The following is a 25,326-nucleotide window of genomic DNA, read 5'->3' on the forward strand; positions in this document are numbered from 1 at the left end:
TCATAGATATAGAAAGTAGAATGGTGGTTACCAGGCCTGGGAGGAGAAGGAAAAGGGCAGTTACTGCTTAATGGGTATAGAGTTTGAGTTCCACAAGATGAAAACTTTCTGGACATCTCTTTTACAACAATATAAATATGCTTAACACTACTGAACTGTACACTTAAAAAGGTTAAGATGATATATTTTATATGTGCTTCTTAAAACAAAAAATATTGAAAAATTTAACATCCATTGTGAAAATGCAACAAATTAGGAATAAAAAGGATTTTTTCAACAGATAAAGAGCATTTATTTTTTAAAAAAAAAACCCCAAAACATCACACTTACATACTTAATGGTGAAAGACTGAATACTTTCTCCCTAAGATTAGGAAAAAGACAAAAATACATCCTTATACCAACATTCTTCAAATTTGTACTGGAGGTCCTACTAGTACTATAAAGCAAGAAAAATGAAGAAAGGCTGGAACAATTCTCTTGGAATAATTGGATACCAAAATGGAAAACAGTGAACTTTAATCCTTATCTCACACTATCTGCAAAAATTAACTCAAATTGAATTACAGATGTAATTGTAGAAGCTAAATCTATAAAACGTCTCAAAGAAACCAGAAGACAATCTTCATGACACTGAGATAGGCAAAGGTATTTTAGTTAGTAGCAGAAGTACTCTGTTTTTATGCCTGTGTGTTGAGTTTTAGAAAGGTGACAAAACTGATTTGTTTAATCAACTTTATTTCCTCCTTATGCTAGAATGTTGTTGATGTGCTAGTAGCACTGTCTTCTAGTTTGCTTTGTCTACGACTCAAATTAGCCCAGTCTGTTTCTGCTAATGGAGCAAAGCAGTCTCACCCACACAGACTTCATTAACTCATAGCTATTTCAGCTTGTAGCTGTCACTAAGAAAAATGTAAAAATGTGGAAACTTCGGGAAATGCGATTTTCCTTCTCGCTGTTGAATGCCTATTATGACCATGGAATCAAAGAATCACAGTGAGTGTAGCAAAGATTCGATCTTAGCTTAATTTGGGGAAGACATCAGTGATTTAAAAGAAAGATAGGTACTTCGACAACCTTTTTTTTTTTTTTGCTTTACAGTGATATAAAAAAATCATTACCTTATAATTTATATAGTCATGTCAACAGTTCTTGTAATCCAAATGAATGCCATGCATATGTTACCAAAAATGTTTGTGCAATCCGTATATTATGGGATTCATATGGCTGGAGCCATATGAATGAGCTCCCTTAAGGAGTATTAAATATTTCTAATAGCCACATATACAGTCTCTTCTAGCCCTTAATATCTTTATTCTAGAGTTTGTGATCTAGTCTGTATTTCTTGTGTTGCTATTTTAAATATTTTCTTACATGCAGGACATACTGGGGCTGGAAAACAGCTGGTCAATGTCCTTTAAATAATAATGTCATATTTAAAGACTCATGGTCAGGCACTTTTCTATCATGATTTCTCCAAACCTAATAATCCTAATTCCTTTAATCTTTAATCATGCATCCAATTGCTTAGGCCTTTTCTTAATCCCCAGTACTAGATATGAGATAGTTCCAACCATGTGTTTAGAACAGAGATTGTAATTCTCCTTTAACTCTGATTAGAACCAGTTTCTCTGGAGCATACAAATATACTTCCCATGCCTCGTGGCATAAGATAAATTCTTCTGAAGAATACAGAGCAATGCTCTGTCACGCATCCAGCTGTTCCTTTTTTTTTTTACTTAGAGTCTCGCCAACTGATGAATCAAACGGACACTGCCTATTATGTGTTGTCTATGGGAACATTCTTGAGGATGGATTAACCAACTCCAATTCAAGTTTTGCCCTGGATAACATTCCTTATAGTAAAATGATGAGGTGGAGGAATAATCTTTGAAATATATTAAGGAATATAATTTTACTTGAGGAATATAATTTTCTTCCTGAGGAAATTCATTCATGTCCTTAACAGAGATGAGCATCTTTCAAGATACACAAGATCAAATCAGTATTATTAACTCTTTACCTAAAATAAATCATTGTACTACTAAAATGAAAGGGTAAATACTAATTTGCAAATTACATGTTCTATGTAATCTGTGCTCTTCTATAAGAAAATTCTCCAGGTTCTCTTGAATCAAATAGTGATCATACTGAGCAGAAAATGAAGAGCTTGAGAACAAGGCTGGCTCTCTCAAGCCCAGATAAACTCTATCCCAAGGTTGGATATCGGATTCTTCAGAAATCTTCCCCTCTCTTTTGGAACAAAATGATTCTTAGTAATAGAAATATAATAGTAATAGTAAAGTTTTGGAATGTAATTGGAGTTAGTAACAGTACAAGTCAGTCTAAACAATGTGATGTTCAACAAGCACAAACAAGTAGAAATTGAAAATAGCTGTACATCTAGAAAACAATGTTCAAAAATATTTCAGCTGAAATGATTGCTTAGGATACTAATCTGGTGATGAGGCCAAGATATAAGAGAATGCTTTGTAACTCATACAGGCTTGAACATTTTTTAATAATTACTTTAGATCAAAAGCAATGCTTTTATTACCTGTAGCTTCTAATAATTTAAATCAATCTCTAAACAACTAATATAATTCTAGGATTTTAGACATCATTGGCATTGTGGAGGCAAATTATATAACTGAGTAAATGGTGCCCTTTTCCTGTTTTTCAGTAGTTCCACTCGTCATAATAAAAGTTAGTGTTAATAATCAACTGCCATAGCTTGCTTTTTCAGAGGAGAGTAGTTTACTCTTATTTTTGGTAACAGAATTGAATTTCAACTGTTTATAACTCAGCTATTTGGAAACCTTAAGTATTTTAGATGAAATGAATTAAAATGAAAAATCTTCTTTTTATTATCATCTATCTACCTTCAGAGGAGACCCTGTCAAAAAAAAAAAGTCAATATTATTTCTTTTTTATTTGAAAAGTTTAAACAATGGAGAAAAGTCAAGATATCACTAAAACAAGTACTCATGAAATCTGGAGCCAGAATTGTCACAATGTTCACATTTTGTCCTTCAGCTACTGTTATAATGAAAAATAAAGCTTCACTGATGAGATTTTTTTTAAACATCTTTATTAGAGTATAATTGCTTTACAATGGTGTGTTAGTTTCTGCTTTATAACAAAGTGAATCAGATATACACATACATATGTCTCCATATCTCTTCCCTCTTGAATCTCCCTCCCTCCCACCCTCCCAATCCCACCCCTCTAGGTGGTCACAAAGCACCGAGCTGATCTCCCGCTGCTACACAGCTGCTTCTCACTAGCTATCTATTTTACGTTTGGTAGTGTATATACGTCCATGCCACTCTCACTTCATCCCAGCTTACCTTTCCCCATCCCCGTATCCTCAAGTCCATTCTCTAGTAGGTCTGCATATTTATTCCCTTCTCGCTCTTATGTTCTTCTGACCATTTTTTTTTCTTTTTAGATTCCATATATATGTGTTAGCATACAGTATTTGTTTTTCTCTTTCTGACTTACTTCACTCTGTATGACAGACACTAGGTCCATCCACCTCACTACAAATAACTCAGTTTCATTCCTTTTTAAGGCTGAGTAATATTCCATTGTATATATGTGCCATATCTTCTTTATCCATTCATCTGTTGATGGACACTTAGGTTGCTTCCAAGTACTGGCTATTGTAAATAGAGCTGTGATGAACATTTTGGTACATGACTCTTTTTGAATTATGGTTTTCTCAGGGTACATGCCCAGTAGTGGGATTGCTGGGTCATATGGTAGTTCTATTTGTAGTTTTTTAAGGAACCTCCATACTGTTCTCTATAGTGGCTGTATCAATTTACATTCCCACCAACAGGGCATGAGGGTCCCCTTTTCTCCACACCCTCTCTAGAATTTATTGTTTGTAGATTTTTTGATGATGGCCATTCTGACCAGCGTGAAATGATATCTCATTGTAGTTTTGATTTGCACTTCTCTAATGATTAATGATGTTGAGCATTCTTTCATGTGTTTGTTGGCAATCTGTATATCTTCTTTGGAGAAATGTCTATTTAGGTCATCTGTCCATTTTTGGATTGGGTTGTTTGTATTTTTGATATTGAGCTGCATGAGTTTCTTGTATGTTTTGGACATTAACCCTTTGTCAGTTGCTTCATTTGCAAATATTTTCTCCCATTCTGAGGGTTGTCTTTTCAACTAGTTTATAGTTTCCTTTGCTGTGCAAAAGCTTTTAAGTTTCATTAGGTCCCATTTGTTTATTTTTGTTTTTTATTTCCATTTTTCTAGGACATGGGTCAAAAAGGATCTTGCTGTGACTTATGTCATAGAGTGTTCTGCCCATGTTTTCTTCTAAGAGTTTGATGGTGTTGGGCCTTACATTTAGGTGTTTAATCCATTTTGAGTTTCTTTTTGTGTACAGTGTTAGGGAGTGTACTAATTTCATTCTTTACATGTAGCTGTCCAGTTTTCCCAGCACCACTTATTGAAGACGCTGTCTTTTCTCCACTGTAATTTCTTCCTGCCTTTATCGAAGAGAAGGTGACTATATTTGTGTTGGTTTATCTCTGGTCTTTCTATCCTGTTCCATTGATCTCTATTTGTGTTTTTGTGCCAGTACCATACTGTCTGATTACTGTAGCTTTGTAGTATAGTCTGAAGTCAGGGAGCCTCATTCCTCCAGCTCCGTTTTTCTTTCTCAAGATTGCTTTGGCTATTCGGGGTCTTTTCTGTTTCCACAGAAATTATGAAATTTTTTTTGTAGGTCTGTGAAAAATGCCAGTGGTAGTTTGATAGGAATTGCATTGAATCTTTAAATTGCTTTCAGTAGTATAGTCATTTTCAAAATATTGATTCTTCCAATTCAAGAACACGGTATATCTCTGCATCTATTTGTACATCTTTATTTTCTTTCATCAGTGTCTTACAATTTTCTACATACAGGTCTTTAGTCTCCTTAGGTATGTTTATTCCTAGATATTTTATTCTTTTGGTTGCAGTGGTTAATGTCAGTGTTTTCTTAATTTCACTTTCAGACTTTTCATCATTAGTGTACAGGAATGCAAGAGATTTCTGTGCATTAATTTTGTATCCTGCTACTTTACCAAATTTATTGATTAGCTCTAGTAGTTTTCTGCTGGTATCTTTAGGATCCTCTATGTATAGTATCATGTCATCTGCAGACAGTGACAGTTTTACTTGTTCTTTTCCAATTTGGATTCCTTTTATATCTTTTTCTTCTCTGATTGCTGTGACTAAAACTTCCAAAACTATGTTGAATAATAGTGGTGAGAGTGGGCAACCTTGTCTTGTTCCTGATCTTAGAGGAAATGGTTTCAGTTTTTCACCATCGAGGACGATGTTGGCTGTTGGTTTGTCATATATGGCCTTTATTATTTTGTGGAAAATTCCCTTTATGCCTACTTTCTGGAGGTTTTTATCATAAATGGGTGTTGAATTTTGTCAGAAATTTTCTCTGCATCTATTGAAATGATCATATGATTTTTCTCCTTCAATTTGTTAATATGGTGTATCACGTTGATTGATTTGCGTATATTGAAGAATCCTTGAATTCCTGGGATAAACCCCAGTTGATCATAGTGCATGATCCTTTCAATGTGCTGTTGTATTCTATTTGCTAGTATTTTGTTGAGGATTTTTGCATCTATGTTCATCCGTGATATTGGCCTGTAGTTTTCGTTCTTTGTGACATCTTTGTTTGGTTTTGGTATCAGAGTGATGGTGGCCTCATAGAATGAGTTTGGGAGTGTTCCTCCCTCTGCTATATTCTGGAAGAGTTTGAGAAAGTTAGGTGTTAGCTCTTCTCTAAATGTTTGGTAGAATTCGCCTGTGAAGCTATCTGGTCCTGGACTTTTGTTTGTTGGAATATTTTTAATCACAGTTTCAATTTCAGTGCTGTGGTTGGTCTGTTCATATTTTCTATTTCTTCCTGGTTCAGTCTCGGAAGGTTGTGCGCTTCTAAGAATTTGTCCATTTCTTACAGGTTGTCCATTTTATTGGCATATAGTTGCTTATAGTAATCCCTCATGATCCTCTGTATTTCTGTAGTGTCAGTTGTTACTTCTCTTTTTTCATTTCTAATTCTATTGATTTGAGTCTTCTCACTTTTTTTCTTGTTAAGTCTGGCTAATGTTTTATCAATTTTGTTTATCTTCTTAATTGATTTGGGTTTATTTAGGTCTTTTCCTTCTCTTGTGTTTCCTGCCTTGAGAAGTTCCTTTAGCATTTGTTGTAAAGCTGATTTGGTGGTGCTGAATTCTCTTAGCTTTTGCTTATCTGTAAAGCTTTTAATTTCTTCATCAAATCTGAATGAGATCCTTGCTGGGTAATCTTGGTTCTCGGTTTTTCTCCTTCATGACTTTAAATATGTCCTGCTACTCCCTTCTGGCTTGCAGAGTTTCTGTTGAAAGATCAGCTGTTAACCTTATGGGGATTCCCTTATGTGTTATTTGTTGTTTGTCCCTTGCTAATTTTAATATTTGTTCATTGTATTTAATTTTTGATAGTTTGATTAATATGTGTCTTGGCGTGTTTCTCCTTGGATTATCCTGTATGGGACTCTCTGTGCTTCCTGGACTTGATTAACTATTTCCATTCCCATATTAGGGAAGTTTTCAACTATAATCTCTTCAAATATTTTCTCAGTCCCTTTCTTTTTCTCTTCTTCTTCTGGGACCCCTATAACTACAATGTTGGTGCATTTAATGTTGTCCCAGAGGTCTCTGAGACTGTCCTCAATTCTTTTCATTCTTTTTTCTTTATTCTGCTCTGCAGTAGTTATTTCCACTATTTCATCTTCCAGGTCACTTATCTGTTCTCCTGACTCAGTTATTCTGCTATTGATCCCTTCTAGAGAATTTTTAATGTCATTTATTGTGTCGTCCATCACTATTTGCTTGCTCTTTAGTTCTTCTAGGCTCTTGTTAAACATTTCTTGTATTTTCTCCATTCTATTTCCAGGATTTTGGATCATCTTTACTATCATTATTCTGAATTCATTTTTAGGTAGACTGCCTATTTCCTCTTCATTTGTTAGGTCTGGTGGGGTTTTGCCTTGCTCCTTCCTCTGCTGTGTGTTTCTCTGTCTTCTCATTTTGCTTAACTTACTGTGTTTGGGGTCTCCTTTTCACAGGCTGCAGGTTCGTAGTTCTCATTTTTGGTGTCTGTCCCCAGTGGCTAAGGTTGGTTCAGTGGGTTGTGTAGGCTTCCTGGTGGAGGGGACTAGTGACTGTGTTCTGGTGGGTGAGGCTGGATCTTGTCTTTCTGGTGGGCAGGTCCACGTCTGGTGGTGTGTTTTGGGGTGTCTGTGGCCTTCTTATGATTTTAGGCAGCCTCTCTGCTAATGGGTGTGGTTGTGTTCCTGTCTTGCTAGTTGTTTGGCATAGAGTGTCCAGCAGTGTAGTTTGCTGGTCGTTGAGTGGAGCTGGGTCTTGGTGTTGAGATGGAGATCTGTGGGAGATTTTTGCCGTTTGATATTACATGGAGCTGGGAGGTCTCTTGTGGACCAGTGTCCTGAACTTGGCTCTCCCACCTCAGTGGCACACCCTGACACCTGGCTGGAGCACCAAGAGCCTGTCCTCCACACAGCTCAGAATAAATGGAGAAAAAAGAAGAAAGAAAGAAAGAGGAAGATAAAATAAAATAATTTATAAACATAATTATTAAGAAAAAAAAATTTTAAGTAATAAAAAAAAAGCGGACACACAGAACCCTAGGTCAAATGGTAAAAGCAAAGATATATGGACAAAATCACACACAGACACATACAGTTACTCACAAAAGAGAAAAAGGGAAAACGACATACCTATATCGTTGCTCCCAAAGTCCACCTCCTCACTTTGGGATGATTCGTTGTCTATTCAGGTATTCCACAGATGCAGGGTACATCAAGTTGATTGTGGAGATTTAATCCACTGCTCCTGAGGCTGCTGGGAGAAATTTCCCTGTCTCTTCTCTGTTTGCACAGCTCCCAGGGTTCAGCTTTGGATTTGGACCCGCTTCTGCGTTCAGGTCGCCTGAGGGCATCTGTTTTTTGCTCAGGCAGGACGGGGTTAAAGGAGCCGCTGATTCAGGGGCTCTGGCTCACTCAGGCCGGGGGGAGGGAGGGGTACAGATGCAGGGCGAGCCTGCGGCGGCAGAGGAAGGCGTGACGTCGCACCAGCCTGAGGCGCGCCGTGCGTTCTCCCGGATTAGTTGTCCCTGGATCACGGGACCCTGGCAGTGGCGGGCTGCACAGGCTCCTGGGAGGGGGGTGTGGAGAGTGACCTGTGCTCGCACACAGGCTTCTTGGTGGTGGCAGCAGCAGCCTCAGCGTTTCATGCCGGTCTCTGGGGTCTGCCCCGAAAGCTGCGGCTTGCGCCTGTTTCTGTAGCTCATTTGAGCAGCGCTCTTTATCCCCTCTCCTCGCTCACCAGGAAGCAAGGAGGGAAGAAAAAGTCTCTTGTCTCTTCGGCAGCTCCAGACCTTTTCCCAGACTCCCTCCCGGCTAGCCATGGTGCACTAGCCCCCCTCAGGCTGTGTTCATGCAGCCAATCTCAGTCCTCTCCCTGGGGTCTGACCTCCGAAGCCGGAGCCTCACCTCCCAGCCCCCGCCAGTCCTGGTGGGTGAACAGACAAGCAGGTGAGTGCTGGTCGGCACCGATCCTCTGTGCGGGAATCTCTCCGCTTTGCCCTCTGCACCCGTGTTGCTGTGCTCTCCTCCGCGGCTTCGAAGCTTCCCCCCTCCGCCTCCCGCAGTCTCCGCCAGCGAAGGGGTTTCTTGTGTATGGAAGGCTCTCCTCCTAAACAGCTCCTTCCCCACTGGTGCAGGTCCCATCCCTATTCTTTTGTCTCTGTTTTCTCTTTTTTCTTTTGCCCTACCCAGGTACGTGGGGAGTTTCTTGCCTTTTGGGAGGTCTGAGGGCTTCTGCCAGGGTTCAGGAGGTGTTCTGTAGGAGTTGTTCCACATGTAGATGTATTTCTGATGTATTTGTGGGGAGGAAGGTGATCTCCGTGTCTTACTCTTCTGCCATCTTGAAGCTCCTCTCTCCACTGATGAGATTTAAATTGGCTTTGTTTCCTTTGCCAGCTCCTTTCCCTTTCTATCTGCTCAGAAGCAACCACTGTCCTTACTTTGGTGGCTATTCTCCCAGCTTTTTTACTTTTGCTACTTTTCATTCATAGGAATTAAAAAAAAATTATTAGTTCATTAATTGTTGGAATTGTGTTGAAAACTGTTGTAATTTATACATTTATTGGGATAAAATGACATCTTTATTAAATCTTCCAATTCATAAACAAAATTTTTCTATTTATTCAGGTTTCCTTTTATTTCCTTTAATAAATAATTTTCTCCATAATGTTTTATAAATCTTTTGTTTGATTTATTCATGGTAGCTGTAGATTTTATTGCTATTAAATATAGAATTATGTTATTGCTACATTTTCTAGATATTTTAAGACTAATATATATGAGCAGTAGTGATTTTTGTCCGCTGATCTTGTATCAACAGTCCTACAAAAGTCTTTTGCTAATTTTTAGATTCTCTGAAATTATCATCTGAAAATAATGACAATTTTGCTTTATTCTTTGCAGATCTTAAAAGTCTTACTTTTATTGTCTTGTTCACTGGCTATGATATCTAGTACCGTGTTGAATAGTAGTGAGTTTAGTAGGGTTTTACTGGCTTATTTGAAGGTATTTCTGATAAAGATTATCATAACTCTGATATTTGATGTAGGTTTTTGATAGATTTCCTGTATGAATTTAAGGAATTTCCCTTTAATTCCTAGTTTACTGAGATATTTTTTACATTACAAATTAGTATGAAGTTTTCCTAATTTTACTGCATCTATTGAAATGACCATATGACTTTTCTTCAGTCTGCTCTGTAATGAATCGCAGAGAAAATTTTGATGTTCTGTTCTTAAATTCCTGGCATAAGCTCAAATTAGTCAAAATGTATGGTGTTTAACCATAAAATATTTTTTAACATGGAATCATCTTTGACATCAGCTGTTCTTTGATGTTTTTCTAATTTATCATTTTTAATTCTCTACTTTTTTGATAATTTTTTCTTCCAACTTTTTGAGATATAACTGACATACAACACTGTATAAGTGTAAGGTATACAGCATAATGATTTGACTTACATCATAAAAGGATTATCACAGTAAATTTAATGCATATCCATCATATCATATAGATACCAAATTAAAGAAATAAAAAACTTTTGTGTGTGTGATGAGAACTCTTAGGATGTACTCTCTTCACAACTTTCATATATAATATACAGCCGTGTTAGTTATGCTTATCATGTTGTACATTACATCACTGGTACTTATTTATCTTATCACTGGGAGTTTGTCTTACCTTTTGTCTGACTTCACCCATACCCCCCTCTTCCCAACCCCCCGCCTGTGGTAACCACAAATCTGATAATTTTATCTGTGAGTTTGTTTTCATGTTTCTTTGTTTTTGAAGTAAAATTGACCTACAAACTTATGTTATTTCATACTGTATTTGTCTTTTTCTGTCTGACATTTCACTATGCATAATATCTTTCAAGGCCATCATGCTGTTGCAAATGGCAAAATTTCATTTTTTTTATGGCTGATATACTATTGTGAATATATGTACCACATCTTCTTTATCCATTTATCTGTTGATGGGCATTTGGTTTGCTTCCATACCTTGGCTATTGTAAATAATGCTGAAATGAACATGGGGTGCATATATCTTTTGTAATTAGTGTTTTTGTTTCTTATATATGTCCAGGATTGGAATTGCTGGGTCATAGAGTAGTTCTATTTTTAGTTTTTTAAGAAACCTTCAAACTGTTCTCCATAGTGGCTGTACCAATTTACATTCCCACCAACAGTATAGGAGGGTTCCCTTTTCTCCACACCCTCTCCAGCATATATTATTTGTAGACATTTTTATGATGGCCATTCTGACTGGAGTGAGGTGATACCTCATTGTAGTTTTGATTTGCATTTCTCTAATAATTAGCAACGTTGAGCACTTTTTCACGTGCTTTGGCTTCTTTCTTTAATGGTGTTTTTTAAAGAGCAAATTTTTCATTTTGATGTCCAGTTGCTCGATTTTTTCTGTTATTGCTGCTGCTTTTTCCATTTTGTTTAAGAAATCTTTGTACCCTATATCAGTTTCCTGTAGCTGCTGTGTCAAATTTCCATAACCTCCCAGTTCTAGATGCCAGAATTTGGAGATCAAGATACTCATAGAGCTACATCCTCTTTGAAGACTTTAGAGTCTCTTTTGTGCACCTTCCAGCTTCTGGTGGATCCAGAAGTTCCTTGGTTTATGGTCCCATTGCTCCAGTCTCTGCCTCTATGATCACATACCTCCTCCTTTTCTGTCTTGCTCTCTACTTCTCTCTTATAAGGATAGATGTGTTTGCAATTACTGCCCCCCTCCCACCCTGCCATAATCGAGGATAAGCTCCTCTCATTGAGATCCTAAATTTACATCATTAGCCATACAAGGTCATATTCATCACATCCACGGATTAGGATGTAGGCATATCTTTTTTTTGTTTTTTAACATCTTTATGGGAGTATAATTGCTTTACATTGTTGTGTTAGTTTCTGCTGTATAACAAAGTGAATCAGCTATATGTATACATATATCCCCATATCCCCTCCCTCGTGTGTCTCCCTCCCACACTCCCTACCCCATCCCTCCTGGTGGTCACAAAACACCGAGTTGATCTCCCTGTGCTATGCAGCTGCTTCCCACTAGCTATCTATTTTACATTTGGTAGTGTATATATGTCAGTGCTACACACTCACTTCATCCCAGCTTACCCTTCCCCCTCCCCATGACCTCAAGCCCATTCTCTACGTCTGCGTCTTTATTCCTGTTCTGCCCCTAGGTTCGTCAGAAGTTTTATTTTATTTTGTTTTTAGATTCCATATATATGTGTTAGCATACAGTATTTGTTCTTCTCTTTCTGACTTACTTCACTCTGCATGACAGACTCTAGGTCCATCCACCTCATGACAAATAACAATTTCGTTTCTTTTTATGGCTGAGTAATATTCCATTGTATATATGCGCCACATCTTCTTGTGGAAATACTTTTTGAGGGCCACCATTCAGCCCACTACCTATCCCAAGGTAACAAAGATAAGATTTTTTTTTTCTCCTAGAAACTTCATAATTTTAGCATTGACATTTAGATCTGCCAGCCATCTTGACTTATTTTTCTGTATGGTAAGAGGTAGTGTAATTGTCCATTTTTTTTCCATATTGATATACAGTTGATGGAGATTATTTGTTGAAAACACTTTACTTTTCACAATGAATTGCATTGGTATATTTGCAACAAATCATTTGACCAAAATGAGTGGATCTATTTCTGGACGCTTTTATTTTTCATTAATCTATTTAGCTATCCTTATGCCAATTCCACATTGTATTAATTACTGTAGCTCTATGGAAGTCTTAAAGTCAAGAGTGTGAATCTTCTAGCTTTTCTGTTCCTTTTCAAGATTGTTTAGTTCTTTCAGGTCCTTTATATTTCCATATATATTTTACTACCAGATTGTCAATTTTTACCAAAAATAACAAAGCCTCCTGGAATTTGGACTAAAGTTGAATCTATAGATTAGTTTAGATCAATGAATCTGTAGATGAATTTAGAAAGAATTAACATCTATAAAATATTGAGTCTTCCATCTAATGAACATGGTATATTTCTCCATTTATATCAGTATTTTAAAATATATCTTAGCAATGTGTTTGTGGTTTTCAAATGTAATGATCTTTGATTTCTTTTTAAAAATTTATTCCTTCCTAGCCTGAACCAGGAAGAAATAGAAAATATAAACAGACCAATCACAAGCACTGAAATTGAAACTGTGATTTAAAACCTTCCAACAAATAAAAGCCCAGGGCCAGATGGCTTCACAGGCGAATTCTACCAAACATTTAGAGAAGAGCTAATTCCCATCCTTCTCAAACTCTTCCAAAGTATAGCAGGGGGAGGAACATTCCCAAACTCATTCTATGAGGCCACCATCACTCTGATACCAAAACCAGACAAAGATGTCACAAAAAAAGAAAACTACAAGCCAATGTCACTGATGAACATAGATGCAAAAATCCTCAACAAAATACTAGCAAACAGAATCCAACAGCACATTCAAAGGATCATACACCATGATCAAGTGGGGTTTATCCCAGGAATGCGAGGATTCTTCAGTATATGCAAATCAATCAACGTGATACACCATATTAACAAATTGAAGGAGAAAAATCATATGATCATCTCAATAGATGCAGAGAAAGCTTTTGACAAAATTCAACACCCATTTATGATAAAAACCTCCAGAAAGTAGGCATAGAGGGAACTTTCCACAAAATAATAAAGGCCATATATGACAAACCCACAGCCAACATCGTCCTCAATGGTGAAAAACAAACCATTTCCACTAAGATCAGGAACAAGACAAGGTTGCCCACTCTCACCACTATTATTCAACATAGTTTTGGAAGTTTTAGTCACAGCAATCAGAGAAGAAAAAGATATAAAAGGAATCCAAATTGGAAAAGAACAAGTAAAACTGTCACTGTTCGCAGATGACATGATACTAAACATAGAGAATCCTAAAGATGCCACCAGAAAACTACTAGAGCTAATCAATGAATTTGGTAAAGTAGCAGGATACAAAATTAATGCACAGAAATCTCTGGCATTCCTGTACACTAATGATGAAAAGTCTGAAAGTAAAATTAAGAAAACACTCCCATTTACCATTGCAACCAAAAGAATAAAATATCTAGGAATAAACATACCTAAGGAGACTAAAGACCTGTATGTAGAAAACTGTAAGACACTGATGAAAGAAATTAAAGATGTACAAATAGATGGAGAGATATACCATGTTCTTGAGTTGGAAGAATCAACATTGTGAAAATGACTCCACAGTCATTTCATGCCAGTCTTTTAAAAATTATTTTACTTTAAGTACAGTTGATTTATAATACAATATTAGTTTCAGGTGTACAACATAGTAATTCAATATTTTTATAAATTAAACTCTATTTAAAGTTATTACAAAATAATGACTATATTTCCTTGTGCTATACAATATACCTTGTTGCTTACTTATCTGATACATAGTAGTTTATATCTCTTAATACCTTATGCCTATCTTGCTGCCTCCCCCTTTCTTCTCCCCACTGTAATCACTAGTTTGTTCTCTGTATCTGTTTAGTGGTATTCATTTATTTTTTTTTTAGATTCCACATATAAATGATAACAGATTATTTGTCTTTTTCTGTCTGGCCTATTTCACTAAGCATAATACCCTCTATGTCCATCCACGTTCTTGCAAATAGCAGAATTTCATTCTTTTTTATGGCTGAGTAACATTCCATCATGTGTGCGTGTGCGTGTGCGTGTGTATGTGTGTGTGTGTGTGTGTGTGTGTGTATGTATTTCACATCATCTTTATCCATTTATCTGTTGATGGATACTTGGGTTGCTTTCATATCTTGGGTATTGTAATAATGCTCCTATAAACATTGAGGTGCATGTATCTTTTCAAATTAGTGTTTTTGTTTTGATTTTTGATATATACCCAGGAGTAGAATTGCTGGATCATATGGTAGTTCTATTTTTAGTTTTTTGAGGAACCTCCATACTGTTTTCCACAGTGGCTGCACCAATTTATATTCCCACAAACAGTGTACTAAGGTTCCTCTTCTCCACATCCTTGCCAACATTTGCTATTTGTAGACTTTTTGATGATAGTCATTTTAACAGGTGTGAGGTGATATCTTATTGTGGTTTTGATTTGTATTTCTCTAATGACTAACGATGTTAAGCATCTTTTCATGTGCCTGTTGCCCATTTGTATATCTTCTTTGAAAATATCTATTCAGGTCTTCTGTCCATTTTTTAATTGGATTTTTTTATATTAAGTTGTATGAGCTATTTATATGTTTTGGATATTGACCTCTTATGAGTCATATCATTTACAAATATTTTCTCCATTCAGCAGTTTGTCTTTTTTTTTTTGTCCATGGGTTTTTTTTACTGTGCAAAAGTTTTTAAGTTTAGTTAGGCCCCATTTGTTTATTTTTCCTTTTGTTTCTTTTGCCTTAGGAAACAGATCCAAAAAAATATTGCTACAATTTATGTCAAAGAGTGTTCTGCCCATGTTTCCTTCAAGGAGTTGTATGGTTTTCAGTCTTACATTTAGGTCTTTAATCCACTTTCAGTTTATTTTTGTATATGGTACTAGAAAATGCCCTAATTTAATTCTTTTACATGTAGCTGTCCATGTGCCAGTCTTCAAATATACAAAGGGACTGTATTCAGTGAGTGGCAGCCAGCTGTTTGCAAACCCAGGTATGCATAGAACAAGATAAAATGGGTGTAAACTAAATTAGGAGGGACTTAATTTTGTTTGGAATAGTTTCTTATAAGCAATGAAGTTATTGAATAAATCTTCTTCTCTGAAAATGATGAGAGTTTCTCCTTTATATTTAGAGGGCTCTGCATGCTGCTGCTGAAGAAGATGCACAGATTATGTATCTTAAAGGTTCTTCTCACAACTTTCTATTTTCAAAACTTCAGTAGATGGGACTATCCCAAAGCAAGCTCTCCCTCCCTTTATAGCTTCTCAGTTACCCCACCTAACAAAGCCATCTGTAAATTTTACATCTGTGAGAAATTTTTAGTATAGTAATGAAGCCTTCTGTGAACTAAGTTTGTCTTTGAGACAGATAAGATTCTAGTTTCTGAACAGCCATTCAAAGAAAGAAATCAGCTGCACATAAAGAAATAGGGTTAAATTACATTACTGGTATTTTTACTACAGAGTCTTTCCTTAAAATAATTTATCTCAATTACTTTTTTTCCAAAAGACTTACACTTTAGACTTTGGCATTTGGTCCAATTCTGCATAATTTTGAATTACAGAAAAAAGTATACGTATTAACTGACTGGTATGTTGTAAAAATCTTTTTCTAAGATACAAGGAATCGATTGATTGAATAGCTTTTTAAAATAGGTGTAAAATCTTTAAATCCCTATTCTGTCACAGCTTTCCTCACAGGAATGACAGTAATCTGACTGAATTTCTTAACTAAATTATTCAGAATCATCCACGTCAAGCAATACTTATTTTATTCATGGTATAGAGAATCATAGTCTGGCAGTGTTAGGCTCACAGTATAAACACAGATATCGAGGTTAATTCCTTTGCCTGGTGTTACTTGCTAGGTCCTCTGGCAGAGCCCTGATTAGATCCCAGGCCTCTTGATTCCCAGGTTAATACAATATCTAGTAAATCAGGCTGCTTCTAACCTATTGGTGTATGTCTCCTACAGCTAATTCACCAACATTGGGTGAAGTCACTTAAATGATTATGTAGCCAAAATAACTCTGAAGGAAACTTCATGGGAAGGTTTCAATACTTGCCTTTTAATATTCATTGTTCCTTCCAAATCCAAACAGGCTTGCTCTTAAAGTATTCCTCCCATAATCATTGGTCTTCAAAGCATACCTATTTTGAAATCAATACTTATTTAATAGCTGAAAAATATTCCTAATAAATTGTTTGGTGAGGAAAAACATTATACAACAGAATGTAAACACACAAACACACACAACACTTCTCTGAAAAAAGAAAGCAAACAAAAATATTGACCATTCCCATCTCTGAGTGATCATATTTTGAGCGGTTCTTTTTTTTCCGATTTCCTTGCTTAGCTATAATATATAAAATCCAACAATAAACATATATTGCTTTTATGAGGCCAAAAAAAAAATCAAAAGGCTCTCAAGTCCCAATTTCTTGTGATTTTGATTGGGAACATAATTTAAAGTGAGCGTACTTGAGAACTCCTTAGCATTTTGTAGTTCAAATGGAGAGCAGCAATGAACAGCTAACATTTAAGGCTATCAGACAGTCTGCCTACTTGTGAACATTATTCTAAGTATAATTTTTCAGTGAAATGATTTGGTTCTTAATACTGCTCAAATATACTCTCAAATATTAATATCTTAGTGGCTAAAAAGCTACTCAAATTTGACATTCAGTATATTAGGTAATCTGAATTAAAAGCACTACATTCTGAAAGAAGGTTTGATTTTTATTAGGGCAAAAGCAGCCTACTAAAAAAATACATTCTTAGTTTTCAATGTATAATTATAATTCTATTGTATAAATGTCATTAATTTGCCTCTAGGATTGTAATTACTCACTATTTCATGATCTATTCAAATGTTTCAATCAACACTCTTTCACTAAGGAGGTAAAATCATAGAAATAACCCCAAAGTATAAAAGGAACACAAAACATTATTTTTACATTATGGTGCTGGTTGAACATATTTTAGGAATAGGTGTCCTTCTAAACTCTCTTGGCATGTCAGTATATAATGAATCACCCTTAGGACCTATGACATCTTTAAATCTAACCTAACTTTTAATCACTAGTGTAAGTCCGCCTACTGGTATTTGGTTTTCAGTATAAGACAATGTACCACAATCTTGTTTAAAGTGGATTTTTATATTCTTGAAGCAAACCAGAGGTATAGCTCTATTTGAATGGCCCCTGCTTTGACTAAAATCATTCAGGCTGGAAAGATTTTTATGTAACAATTTGTTTAAGAGCTCCAAATCAAACTCTGCTGATTATTAATAATCAATTAGTAAATCAACACTGGGACTTCTTTGGAACCAAAACTTTAACCCTATAGCTCTTGTTATCTGATTTAATCTTCATCCCATTAGCTATTCTTATTATTTCCTGTATTGTTCTGTGTACCATTTCCAGCTAAGTTCTTCTGAAATTATTTCCTTGTTATTACCACTATAGCTCAGCTGTGGAGAGGGCTTCATAGGACTGGAAATCTTAGGCCTCTTGGGGCTTGCTAAGGAATGTCTAAAATCCCACTGCTCCAAATATATCTCCACTCTGTTTGACTGTTTTATAACTGTTCCCTTTGTAATCTGGAGAGTGTTAGAGGTAGGGAAGGAGGGAGAAGTAAATTCTCCCAATGGAGTAGAAATAGTTAAGGGCTGAATTTGAGGAATTGTGTCTCCCAGAATAATGTTGGTTTGGGCTCTGGTGTCAAGATTATATCTAGGAATATGAACATCTGGGCCTAATGAGATTTCAGCATGCATTTGGATCGTGAATAAACAACCTTTCTCCAACCTGGTCACTGCTGGCTACATCAATAAAAGGCTTGTCAATGATTACAAAAATCATTCTCTGACACCTATTGACCAACTATCTTCCCCAAACAGGGCAGATTTAATCACTCTGGAAAGCAATTCCATTCATGAATTATAGTGAAAATGAGATAGGCAATTTCTAGCTGTTTTTCGCCCCAAAACACACACACACACACACACACACACACACACACACACACACACACCCCTTGTGTAGAGAGCTCTCCTGCTTCTTGGCATACCCGTCAACTTCACAGGAGGGGTCCTGAGGAAGGATTTCACACACAACTGACTGGACTAGCAATATTAGTGACTGCTATTTGGACAGCTTTTAAAATGCAAGTGTTATTCAAGGTGAGAAATATATCCTCCTCTTAACAGGCCTTTTCTTTTTTGACTCTGGTTATTTTTGGCAGAGCCCAAAGGACACATATGTTTTAAAGACAAGAATTGGGGAGGAAATGTTGCAATTATACGTGTGTTGCTTCCACAGAGCACAGATGGGAGGCAGCCTAGGAGCTGAGGGAGGGGCCCTGAGTGGAGGAGAAATGCCGGTGTGACTCCACCCCATTAGGCTTCTGCACAGCCCATGTCCCATCTGATGTAAACAGGTCTGGTCGCACCCTCAAACGATTTCTAAGCTATCTGTCAATAACCTAGGATTCACAGAGTATGAGAGTGAATCTTTTCCTTCTTCCCTGTGCACTTATTGGTTAACTTGAGAAAAAAAAATGTAGTCTTTATTTCCAGTGTTGTTTTAGGAATATCAGGAAATTCATTTGAACAAGATGTGTTAAAATATTACTCCTATGTAAATGAAACAAGTATGGAAGTCAGGGGGATAAGGAAATACAAAAGATTAAAAGCATTAAAAATTATTCTAAATCAGGTAAAGTCTGGATCTGAGGTGCTGCAAAGTCCCTTTCAACCCTGAGATTATAAAGCTTTATCATCTATATTTGTATGGCATATCCAATTTACAAAGTACTTCCACATTTATTCTCCAATTTGAATTTTACAATTACCTTAAGTCAAAACACATGAGCCCCACAGATAAAGAAACTGAGGCCGAAAGATTTTGGATGATTCTTCCAAAGTCACCAACTCCTTGCAACGGTTGAATTCTGATTATGATCAAGGTTTCCTGACTCCCAATCCAATGTTTTATGGCCTTTAAATCACACAGTACTCCGTGCAAAGATATGAGATAAGTTATACCAACATATTGGAAAGCCTCTTGGCTAAGATAGGGTTCTAAATGAGTAAATTTGTGCAGATAAACTCACTAAAGCTGTTTTTATTCTGTTTCCTTATTAGCATGCCAAAATCTGGTAGACGTATGGTCCCGGCCTTCAAGAATATTAACTGTTAAAGATAATAGAATTGTAAGTTAGTTCCCTTTCCACTTACATTATTTAGACTCACTCAACAAGCAAGGGGCACATATACTCAGGTTCTGGGTGGGGTTTATAGTTGGGATAAAAGGAGAAGTAAGAAAGGACGGAACCTGGTCTGCTAAGGCTTTAAGGAGAACTGGGACATCATTACAATGATTACAACTGCATCTTCACAGTTCGGGATCCACAAAAGCTGGAGAAGTGAGAGAGCATCTCTGGGAAGCCAGTGTGAATGCACATCTCCTGTGCCCCGGACTCCACCCTTACAGCCCTGATTCTTTCTCTGATTGTTTCTTTATCTTCCATGAAAATTAACCTGTCTCTACACTCCTTTTCTCTGTCTCATATCTTTTATTGATTTGAGCTGATTATTATTGCCTTCTTGAGTAATATTATTACCCAAAGTAATATATTACCTTCTTTAATTTTTCTGAGCTATTCTACTTTTGACTTACCTCTGCTAAGAGGATGAGTTTGAATGTGCTAGTTACCAGCACAGACTTACTGGGGCTCTGAGCACCTTTATATATACGTCTGTTACCTATATCTTTGCGTGATGTCCCCCATCCTCAGCTTTCCCAAGTGTTGTGAGGTCACGTGGCACAAACCATAGTTACCATAAGCAAGGACTATTTTTTTTGGCAGTGCTTTTATTTCTTTTTATTATTTTAAACTTTTTATTTTATATTAGAGTATAGTTGATTAACAATGTTGTGACACTTTCAGGTGTACAGCAAAGTGATTCAGTTATACATATACATGTATCTATTCTTCTCAAATTCTTTTCCCATTTAGGTTGTTACAGAATACTGAGCAGAGTTCCCTGTGCTATACAGTAGGTCCTTGTTGGTTTTCCTTTTTCAATAAAGCAGTGTGTACATGTCAATCCCAAACTCCCTAACTATCCCTCCCCCCAACCCTTCCTCCCTGGTAATCATAAGTTTGTTCTCTAAGTCTGTGAGTCTGTTTCTGTTTCATAAATAAGTTCATTTGTATCATTTTTTTTTAGATTCCGTATATAAGCGATATCATACGGTATTTCTCCTTCTCTGTCTGACTTACTTAACTCAGTGTGACAATCTCTAGGTCCATCCATGTTGCTGTAAATGGCATTATTTCATTCTTTTTAACAGCTGAGTAATATTCTATTGTATATATGTACCACATCTTCTTTATCCACTCCTCTGTCGATGGACATTTAGGTTGCTTCCATGTCTTGGCTACTGTAAACAGTGCTGCAATGAACATTAGGGTGCATGTATCCTTTTGGACCATGTTAAGCAAGGACTTTATCCCAAGGATGGGGGCAGGCTAGAAGTCAGAGACCTCTCATGCACTATACTTCCTGGCGTTCTTTATTTTTTTAATCTTAACTTGCTAAATTTTTATTTAAGTATTTCATTTTATTTTGAACAATCTGATTTATTGCTTCCTATCTATTCTCTTGGACCCAGTTTCAAATAAACATATGTAAATATAAATATTTTAGTAACACTTCAGATAGTAAGAAAATTGGATAGAAGTAATAACAAAATCAAATAAAGTAGAAGTCCTCTTACCTTATGCAATACGGACCAGTAATTGGTTAGTTAAAAAGTCATTTAATATGAGGGATATTTTTTAAATGATATATTGTTTAAAGATCATATTTTAACTTAATACATGTAAATATCTTTTTATCGGCGTGTTCCATAGTTGTCCATGCTGTATAAAGACATCATTGCTAATACAACATCTCTAATTTCTAACTCTGACTTCTTTAAAGTGAAAATTTGACACATTTGCAAATTAATGTTGGTGCGTAAGTCTTAAGATTTTGAGAATATTTTCCCAATCATTTATAAATTTCTTATCTATACCTCATTTACAAAGAAAATTTTATTTAATCAGAGAACTGAACTTAGTTTTGATAGAAATAACTGTTTTCCACTCATGTTTTACTCAGTTATATATTTGAATGCATTAAAATTTTTTAAATAAAACCATTTAAAATAACATTAAAATACTAAGTAACATAAGGTAGCAACAGAACTGATTCTTGATAAGTTTGTGACACAACTGATGGGAACAGTAGTACCAATGGCTTGGAGAATAAAATAGTCTTCTGTTCATGAGTGTTTGCTGCGCCATGAGCCTCAGTCACTGTGCTTTACAGAGAGAAGAGAGAGAATCCATTCAACCAGCAAGTGAGCTTAGGGGTTTTCCTGAACATATATACTCAACGTGATTCATAATTTCTCTTAGGTTATAATAACGTGTAAGGTTTAAAATGGAGAGGAAGTTTCCACTGGTGAATTTTAAATAAAAGTGATTTCCGTTAGAAGAATACAAAAGAACACACAATTAAGACTGGTCAGTATAGGTAAATAAACAGTAAGAAACAGAAATAGGAACCTCCTCAGAATACACACAGAAATAAAATCCAAGTGAATGAAGTAAAAGTAGACTTCTGTTTGCCAAAAATTCAAGAAGCAGAGAACATGAAGGAGTATTGTAACAGACATTCTTTAAATGCACTGGAAAACCAGAAACGACAGGGAAACCAAAAAAAGAGAAACAAATACCAAGTACATGAGCTGAGGCGTAGCTGCTCTTGGGGATGTGCTAATCTTGGATTTTAACACAGATTGAAACAGTAGCAGAGACACCGGAATTCAGAAATGCAAGGAGTTGGAACTGAGATCACCAACATAAGTTGGAACCTAAAGGGTCTGCACTCAATGAAAAGGTTAAAAAGAAAAAGGAAAAGGAGAGCCTCCAGGCACAGGAAGAATGTAAGGGAGTTTACTTTAGTTTGGATTTTGAGGGACTAAAAAAAAATTTCCCTCCATTGGGGCTGTACCAAACATTGTCTGGTTTGGATGAGAAATCGCCATAGAAATCGCTCTTACACCAGGAATACTTCTGCTAAGAGTCATGGGATCAAAAAAACATAAAAATTCCCTGATAGGACATGGTTTCAACCTAGGCTGCACAGGATTCCTATGAGAATGAAAATGAGTTTACAGTGCAATTATAAAATAACAGGAAACAATCTACCAGGAATCGGACAGCATGTACAACAGGAGATTTCAAATCCCAATAATAGCGGAAGATAGAACGATCTGACAGAGATTCTGAAGTAAATTGTTAAGATGATTAAAGAGAAAAAAACTAGAATTGAAGATGTAGACAAAAGGACACAAAAGCATACAAAAAGAAGATGTAGTGATAAATGGATATAGAGGTGGCCAGATGGACAAATATGTGTACATCAAGTGTCGTAAAACGTTCATAGTAGAATATAGCTGGTGGTTATACAGGTGTTCAGTGTAAAGTGATTTCTTATCTGTTTGAAATTTTTCATAGTAAAATACTGGGAGAAATATACTACGAACAAAGAATGGCAAGATATAAAAAGAATCAACTCAACAACTATAAAAGCTGGGGAAATATTTACAAAACTGTTTGCAGGCATTAGCCATCAGCAAAGGACCACAATAAAATACCGAGGACCACAATAAAACTGGAATAAGCAGGTTTGGGAACAAATAAGAACCATCTCACCAGAAGTATACAACTCAAATGATAGAGACCAAAGTTTAGCATAGAGCACTGGCAGTGGTCCTCAGAGTGTGGTCCCCTGACTAGCAGCATCACCATCACCTAGAAACTTGTTAAAAAAGCAAATATTCAGGCTCCTCCACAGAACCACTGAATCAGAAACTCCAGGGCTATAGAGCCCAGTGCTCTGATTCTGATGCTCTCTTATGCATCAGAGAATCACTGGTTATAGGGAAATAGAACTTCTGATATAAGGTAGCTAACAAAAAATTAATGATAACCTTAATGATAAACATAATCTTGAGAGAATTCCCTTCCAAGTCCAAAATGAATAGTATTATCACTTCTTTCAGTGGAGTACTTGCACATAATTTTACTTTCTACATTAAAAATGTTGGTGAATTTTATCATCAAACTATTAAAACTGATAAGGAAGTTCAGCAAAGTCATGCTGGATATAGGATTAATATGCAAGTTATGTAAAATTTAAATGTGCTTCTACAAGGCAGAACTATTTATAAAATGTAATTTTTAAAAGATATTTATTATATTATTTATTATAAATATATTGTATTTATTATAACAAATCTAAACCTAGTAATCTACATTATAATAACTTTCACTATATTTATATTATTCATTCACAGCTCAGCTACCACTACATTATCACCATTACACGCAGGAAACAAAATACCTATTATCACATCCCTTACCCTAGCTACCCTGCTATCAATAGGAGGACTCCCGCCACTATCAGGGTTCATATCCAAATCAATAATCATCCAAGAAATGGCAAAAAAAATAACATTATTTTGCCCACACTAATAGCCATCACAGCACTACTTAACTTGTATTTCTACATGCGACTCACTCCACAGCACTGATAATGTTCCCCTCCACAAACAACACAAAAATAAAACGGCAATTTGACTCTGCAAAGCAAATAAGCCTCCTACCAACCATGACCATAATATGCACTATACTCCTACCCCTCACACCAGTACTATCAGTATTGGAATAGGAATTTAGGTTAAACCAAACCAAGGGTCTTCAAAGCCCTAAGCAAGTATAATTTACTTAATTCCTGCCTAATTAGGATTGCAAGACTATATCCTACATCAACTGAATGCAAACCAAACACTTTAATTAAGCTAAATCCTCCCTAGACTGGAGGGATACATCTCCCAGGAATTTTTAGTTAACAGCTAAATACCCCGGTCAACTGGCTTCAATCTACTTCTCCCACCATCAGGGAAAAAAAGGACTTAGAGATGGGATAATCCTATTATCTCAGAGTCCTCTTTTTTACCAGCTTCTTTCAAGCCTTCTACCACTTAAGTCTCACCCCTACACCTGAATTAGGCGGGTGCTGGCCGCCAACAGGCATTCGCCCTCTAAATCCACCAGAAGTACTGCCCGTTAACACTTCTGTGCTACTAGCCTCTGGTGTATCTACTAGTTGAGCGTACCACAGCCTTATGGAGGAAATCACAAGCATGTATTCCAAGCCCTCTTTATTACAATCGCCCCAGGCATATATTTTACACTCCTACAAGCCTCAGAGTACTATGAAGCACCCTTTACAATTTCAGACAGAGTATACGGATCAACTTTCTTCATAGCCACAGGATCCCACGGACTGCACATAATTATTGGGTCCACCTTCCTCATTATCTGTTTTCTACGCCTATCAACATATCACTTCACGTCCAACCATCACTTCGGCTTTGAAGCCGCTGCTTGATACTGGCATTTTGTAGATGTTGTATGACTATTCCTTTACGTATCTATCTATTGATGAGGCTCATAATTCTTTCAGTATTAATTAGTACAATTGACTTCCAATCAGCTTCGGTATAACCCGAAGAAAGAATAATAAACTTAACACTGGCCCTATTGACAAACACAGCACTGACTTCATTGCTCGTACTCATAGCTTTCTGATTCCCCAAGCTGAATATTTATACAGAAAAAACAAGGCCTGATTAATGTGGATTTGACCCCATAGGATCAGCCCGCTTGCCTTTTTCTATAAAATTCTTCCTAGTAGCAATCACATTTCTTCTCTTCGACCTAGAGATTCCCCTTCTACTGCCCCTCCCCTGAGCACCTCAAACAAATAATCTAAAAACAGAACTCAACATAGCCCTGCTCCTAATCTCATTATTGGCAATTAGCCTGGCC

At 36.3% G+C, this 25,326-nt stretch overlaps 1 pseudogene; it reads left to right on the forward strand.

Annotated features, from left to right (window-relative positions):
- Window positions 1-936: 936 nt before the first annotated feature.
- Window positions 937-24,940, forward strand: LOC132520274 (cytochrome c oxidase subunit 3-like; annotated as a pseudogene).
- The last annotated feature ends 386 nt before the right edge of the window (window positions 24,941-25,326 follow it).

Source organism: Lagenorhynchus albirostris, chromosome 5 (genome assembly GCF_949774975.1).
Source record: "Lagenorhynchus albirostris chromosome 5, mLagAlb1.1, whole genome shotgun sequence".
NCBI classification, from domain to species: domain Eukaryota; kingdom Metazoa; phylum Chordata; class Mammalia; order Artiodactyla; family Delphinidae; genus Lagenorhynchus; species Lagenorhynchus albirostris.